The sequence below is a fragment of the Diadema antillarum genome, unplaced genomic scaffold (assembly GCF_040938485.1).
Source record: "Diadema antillarum isolate AM-2024a unplaced genomic scaffold, OU_Dant_1.0 seq00000333_RagTag, whole genome shotgun sequence".
Taxonomy (NCBI): domain Eukaryota; kingdom Metazoa; phylum Echinodermata; class Echinoidea; order Diadematoida; family Diadematidae; genus Diadema; species Diadema antillarum.
In genome coordinates, this window is record NW_027271349.1 from 597,040 (window position 1) to 604,308 (window position 7,269).

At 36.5% G+C, this 7,269-nt stretch overlaps 1 protein-coding gene across 3 annotated transcripts in view; it reads right to left on the reverse strand.

The window, feature by feature from the left end:
• The window catches only part of LOC139730771 (guanine nucleotide exchange factor DBS-like), a 187,805-nt gene that overhangs the window by 163,463 nt on the left and 17,073 nt on the right, over positions 1-7,269 (reverse strand). Inside the window, exon 1 of one of the 3 annotated variants that reach the window (XR_011710940.1) lies at positions 6,849-7,133. The exons of the other annotated variants lie outside the window; for them this stretch is intronic. The gene's annotated coding sequence lies outside the window, so the exon portion shown is untranslated. Of the gene's footprint in view, positions 1-6,848; positions 7,134-7,269 lie in introns of those variants that run through there. 3 annotated transcript variants of the gene reach the window in all.

A 7,269-nucleotide genomic window follows, 5' to 3' on the forward strand; every position in this document is an offset into this window, starting at 1 on the left:
AGTACGACAGCGTGTGCGTCTACGTAACAAATCACAGAAATTTGAATAGAGAAGTGTGATTTTACAATCCCTTCCACATTTTTGTAGTTATGTCTTCATTGATTTTCATAGCAGTTGCATAACAAAAATAAATACAATCAGAAAGATTTCACAGTATCTTCAAATCTTCTCATTATTTGTACAAATTACAATATTACACTTGAATTGATGATGTGAATACAAGTAAAAAAATATGGTCATCACCAAGATATGTAAGAACATCAGAAGAAATTGTTGTAATTGTAATTCCTCATAAGAAACAAATAAAGCCTAGATGCAAGACTAATATTACTGCGCATTTGTCCTAATATATGATTGAACTTATCGGTGTGTTGACATTCAAATGCACAAGTCTTTATTCACAGTAAAACTGACAGATTTTTGAAGGCATGTCTCCCTCTGAAAACAAACAAGAGTTCCCAAGAGACTCACGCAGCCATAATCTGCAGAACAAATTTTATGATTTATGACTGACTTCTCATTTTTGCACCAAGTGTAAACACTGGTGCACTGAGTAGAAACATATTCTGATTTCTCTTGGGTTGAGGCACAGGGTGGGTTCTATAATTCATAATTCTTCCACAACAGACAGTTTACTGAAACTCCAAATCAGTAAAATTGTCACTTATGCCCTGGCTTGACATTCAGCTCAGTATCTTTGGTGCACTGTGATCGAGTCTTTAGTCTGGACACTCAGAAAGTCAGCTTCTCTCTTACGTTAACGCGCTGAGGACGAGTCCCGAGTATACTTGGGCAGGTGTCTATAGGAAATGCGTGTTGTAGCAAAATCAGTCCATCCTCAACGGGTTAAGCCTTCATTGCATAATCAACCTTCAAATTATGATTAGATTCAAAAGCAAATCCATTAATTCATAAGAGAAAAAAAAAGGCAACTAGAGATTTTTAAAAAAGGAAAAATAAATGTAGACTACTAGTATACTGTATTATGTAAAAGAAAAGACACATTAGTCAATGAGTAATAATCGGATAGCATTGTAATTCTACTCTTTTTGATAGTTCAGCTGTGATGTGATAATACTTTCAGTGATTTCCCTGCCAAATCACACACAAGAAAGCCTCATAGCTCACTAGTTTCTGCATGTTTTCTTTTTGTTGTTGTTGTTGTTTTTGGTGGTGTTTTTTTTTTAAATAGACAGTCAAAAACCTATGCCAAAAGGCAACTTGACAATAACAAAAACAATTCAGTGTGACATTCATTGCACAGAGGTATCAAGTACATGTACTATATACTTCAAAGAAATACAATGTAGACATTTTGTATTTCATTTGTTGATACAACATTTCTATTTCCTTTCCTGTTGTGGTATATAGATGTATATTGTTGCTAATCTTAACTATCTGCTAGATAGTGCAGCTGGACTGAGTCACGAACAATGATGTAATCATGTCCTTCTAAAGGCAACAAATCAACACTGTAGGCTCTGTACAGATACAAGTACATTGGGGACTGATAACATTGTATGATAACACAACATCACTTTTTTCTTTTTCTCCCTTACAGCACAACAAGGAAACACAATATTTGTATCACGTTTTACATAGCATGGAAATCTTGGCATACTGCACGAGCTGAAATTTTCGCGTACAGATATTTTCGCGAATTGCTACATGGAGGGCATTTTCACGTGTTGTTAATTTCGCAGTTGCAAGGGTCTAACTGAACTTAGCTATTCGCGGATTGTTATTTTCGCGTGTTGTTATTTTCGCGGTTCAAAGGCGATTCGCGAAATTCGCGAAAATAAAACCACTGCGAAAATTTCAGCTCATACAGTAGTTACCTGAAACTTTTTACTTCCACGCTGTTCACTTTGAAAGTGAAATTGAATTGTTTCTACTTTTTGTTTCTTTTACATACACAAACATGCAATCCATAAAGGCAGACATCTTCATAAGCATTATTGCTGTCTTGAATAAAATAATGGTGACAAAGTCATGTCTGCTGGTTGCGAATTTGCTAATTGTCACTTTACCCTGGTTTATAGGATTAATATCAGCTAGAGTACAGCTGTACATTGTATGTCACACCCTACCCTGATATTCTAACAGTATCAAATTTGTGCATCCGCTGTAAGTTGTTAAGTATCACTCAAAAAAGAAAGAATCCAGCAGTGACATTCTCTAAATACATTTAAGAAACATTTCAAGATAATCCAAGCTATGTGAGACAACACTTTTTAAAAAAAATGATCGGAACAAAATCTGACCTCATGGGAAAATTTACTTTCAAGGTTTTGACAGAATAATAAAACAAGATTTGAGGTTGAGAAACTTTTCTAACCTGTCAAGTATGCATTCATTGTGATGATGATGATAGACAATTTTGAAGACAATTTTGAAGACCTGGTATAAAGAGACCAGGGAAGGGTCAGGTGATCACAGACTGTGATGCTAAGGGGGTCATTTGTGCCGCCAGGCCACACTCTACCTCTCCCTTCTTTCCCATCATCAACATCAACAATGATCGCATTGACCATACGGCATGCAACATTGAACACCCAGAGTCCCAAACACAAAGGGGGATTTAATCAATAGGCTCTTTTGTGAAGTGGGTATTGTCCTATTTTCAGCATTTCACAACAAGGTGCTTTGTAGGTTGTGTACCAGGGGCACATACTGGGCCTTCTCAGGACACCTTGAATGAGATTAAGAGCTCCCCTGATACGAATATAACTGTGTGTATCATGTGTAGGTCCGCTCTGTTATATCAGACACCCATTGCCTCCTTGACGGTTTCTGAAAATGCTTTCATGCTACAAGTATCAGTATAACCGCCCTAAAATGACACCATCTTGACAACATTTTAAGCTTTTTGAGTACGCTGTCACAATCTCTGTTGTATTTTATTAATATGAAGACGTACTATTAAGTATTTCCTATGCATGTACAAACTGTATTCCTGAGTAAATGAGTACATTTTCAATCCCACCCTTTCCAAAAGTACGTAATTTTATACAGGTCACATCTTATTAAACAATCCTGTTCTCATAAAAACAATTGTAACTTGCAATAAAGAGAAAATCTGAGCTCTAGTTGACATGTGATCACTAGCACACTAGACTTTGCACTGATTCCCTAATAGTATGTCGTATTATGTTAACGCAAATACACCGCAAAATATCGTGGTATTTACATGTAGTTTTGTATTTACTTTGAGTGTGAATCATGTCACATAATACTACCGATTCCAGTGCAATTCTCACCTGACCTGACATACTGTGTCTTTTCCTAATTGGAGATTAACATGTGCATACATGCACAATGCTCACCAGAAATACCATACCGGTACCTTAGTATGTCAATATTTTGTGAATTTAGCATACGAATGGTGCCAAGTGAACTACAGCAGGACCTGTAACTGGTATTTCCCCACTGAAAACAATGGCAACAAATTACTTATTCCATACCAAGCTGTAATTCCAATGTGAACGTACTATTAAAAGCTGGTGAACTTCATTGCTGCAATTCAACCCTGCATACTACCATAGTGATCTCTCTTAAAGGACTTTCTCTGATCAGCTGCTACTTTATGTTGGTCAAATAAAAATCCACTGGGTATTAATTCAAGCACTGATCACTTACAATTTTTGTTCAATCTATTTTGTCTATGACTACAGAAAATTCAATAAAAAATAAAATACTGCCATATATTGTGCAGTACAACACAGCACCTTGAGAAAAAAAAATGGGGTGTGTCAATAAGAGAGCAGACCCTTATTCATAACTGAATACATATTGAATTTCACATCCAGAGTTAATGGAACTCAAATATTCTGTATTTTTACACATATTATTGTATGCACAGAGCGTAAGTTTTACGTATGATGTGGGTATGTGTGTAGGGGTGATATTGTGTCTAATATTTCTTTGTTTACTTTGTGCAGAAATAGTGACTGAGGCTCTGAGTGTAGAGTAGTCACAGGCACGGAGGATGAGCTGCCATAATATCAGACCGTATTTTAGTTGTTATTCTGCAAACATTTCCCAGTGTGTAAAGGGAAGATCACTAGCATCTGATGTTTGTTCCTAACTTACTTTCTTCCCCAATTAGTCAATTGAGGTCAAAATAGTCCCTGGTAAACAAGTATGTAATGTATACTGTATAGGGATTTACTCGAATACTGACTCAAAATTTATTTCATTATACCTTGTCTGTGTGACACACAGCTTGTTTTATTTACATTGTATCTTAACACCCAATTCCTTTTTTAAGAATGTGTCTATTTTTATTCCAAAAATTGTTTTCCCAAGATAACAGAGCAGATTATGATCTAACACCTGCTCTGGTGCACAGAAATAATTGGTCTCATAACCACGTGTATCATGATAATCATACTGACTGGGTTGTAGAAAGCAAAGCACTAAACTGTATTACCTGGTAGTGCATAGCACCCAGCATATCTTTCTAGATTTTTTCTGCCCTGACGAGGTAACAAAAATTTAAGGGTTATTTACGATGAGAGCCATGATTAGGCTGAAAGAGAAAGGGGGAGGGGTAAGAGTTTGGAGGGAGCTGAAAATACTGAGCGGGAGGAGGAAGGGGAAGAGGATCACTTGTTGGGGATAATCAAAGAGATCCAACAGCTTCATAGCAGCACAGCGGAGGGTGATCATGATGGTGCCAAGCAAGTGAGCTTGCAGTGACTCATTCTAGAGACCAGACTATTTCATTTCCCACCATAGCTTCGTCTGAGAACATGCAGAATGCATGGAAGAACATGCATGATTTTCATCAAGTTGCAGAGTCTTAAAGGACAAGTGACGTTCACCTTACATCATCTTAAGTTCACCTTCATCCTTCCTAATTAACAATTTCCTTCACATGTTTCACGTTCATCTTCAACTCTGTGTGTAAATCCACACAAAAGGACAATGTCACTGGTTGTAACGCTTCTAACCTGCCATATGTGCAAGAACCAGTATTTGCACATTGCAAAAACATTCAATACTGGTCGGTCTTTTATGCGAGGGTACAGTTTGACATGTGCCAATTCTGTCAATTCACAGATCTGATATTTCTGTTATATACATTCCACTACTCACACGTAAGTAAATCAGTGTTTAAATCATCAGAACTTGAAAATCAGTTGGACTTTCATTTTGTTTAAAAGAGCTCTTTCCTTATTTAATTACAAAAAAAAAAATAGTCTTATTGTTATTTCTGATATGTCACAATAGCATAGAATTATCTCATCTATCACAAGACACAGCACATTGTTTCAATACAATCACAAACTGGATGCAATTCATGCATCAGTGATCACATGTGGATCGCAGTAGACTGAAAACAGGATCTATTCAACATTTATTTACCAATCTGTGGTATGAATTGACTCACCCGAAACAAACATTTTACTTTCCCACTCAAGCATACAATCTTCCTTATTCACAACCAGCAGACTGATTTGCCTCATCCACTTGAGTACATACATCATGTACATGATTTAACTAACTTACCATTTGGATAGCTATGAGGAAAATAATTGAATAGCACACTTAATTGAAAATGTCTGATATAAGTTCTGTTTTGGAAAAAAAAAGAAGCACAGTAGTTCTGTTCACTAGACATTGCATTATGTAGGCCTACCAATTTTTACAGATTACACACGGATTAATTTCTCTATATAGTGACTTGAACCTAAATCAGACTGCTATGAAATAAAAAATAAATAAATAAAAGTACTATAGATAGTGAACATTGAATCACATTAATGACATGAATGGATAATAGTCTGCACAGTCTCCACACAAATAACTAAGTTTTTTGCTTTCAATAATTATAATGAAGGTTGGCATACAAAATCAATAAATGAATGATATTGAATACAAAAACACAGCACTTCATTTGAAGGATGCACAGATACATAATTAAATCTATTTTTTTTTGTCTTTTTGTTTATGAACAACATGCCATGGTCAGTTGTTGCTCAAAGGATAACATCAATTTTAGAAAGAAAAAAGCTGAAATTTTAATCTCTTCTGAGTTTTTGATTACGTCCAGCTGCAGCTTCTTTGCTCTAAACAAAGCCTAAATGCTACAATTTGGAAAACTATTAGTATTTATACTTAAATTTTGCTCTCAACTGCTAACAAAAGCTGATTTTCAGATGAATAAGTGAATAAATAAATAGATGTAAACAAATGGAAAAAAAAATGAAATGATTCCCTCATTTAATATGACAGCTGTACACTGACTGAATATCCAAATGTTCTGAGAATACATCGTGTACAGTTTACAATTTGTACATCATAACCTAGTAGTTGTACCACAAGCACAAGGCACTACTTCATCATTACTCTGGGATACCAGTATTACCAGTGCATTGAAAAGAAACTGTACACCGTAGTTATCTATTCCACATTGGCAAGAGACCAATGGCAATGCACCTTAAATATTAATACATACATTAATTTATTAATGCTCATAGCTGCACCATTAGTATTGATCAAGTTTCTCTTAGCTACCCTAGTAAAATCATAGCCCTTAATTCCTACTTTAGTAGAATTTTAGATGATGAGGCCTTAAACTAAGGTGGGGTCTCTTGAACTTTACTGGACTCTACAAAGACTGCCTTGACTAGACATTTTAATTATTTTAATCTCTCACATCCAGTCACAATTTATGATGATTATGCTTGTTTGCTACATGTGAAGACAAACCAGTCGAATGTAGACACATTGATTGTATGGTACACAACACTTCTCAACACAAGAAACAAAGATAAAAAGATGATGACGAGTGGTCTAATGGCATGGTGTCCTCCACCACCTGTTTACTAAGTGGTACCTACCGCATCCTTCGGTGTCAGAGCTTGCCGTAGAAGAAGACATGTTCTTGTCGGCGAGATTCAACCACCTGCGTGTGGTGATGCAGATCTGATCCGCCTAGCTGGGCGCCTACTGCCGTACGACGAGGACCAAAATCCTGGCGTAAAACTACAAACGTCTTCACAGTATTATTCCGAAATCTATAAAGGTAGCATCCTGTAAGTCTTCTGAAGGCATCCTACTAGAATGCAAGGCGTGACAACCCCTTCTCCCTTACAGAATCCCGATCCAGATGTATCAGCATAGGTCGATCCTCGAAATGTTACCACTTTGCTCTGTAATTCCCGCATTACCATAATTAATTCCAAAATATACCGTGGGAAAAATACGGCGCCCGTCGGCGCATACTATACTCGTACAAGAAGACCGTCCCCTTGAGAGTGC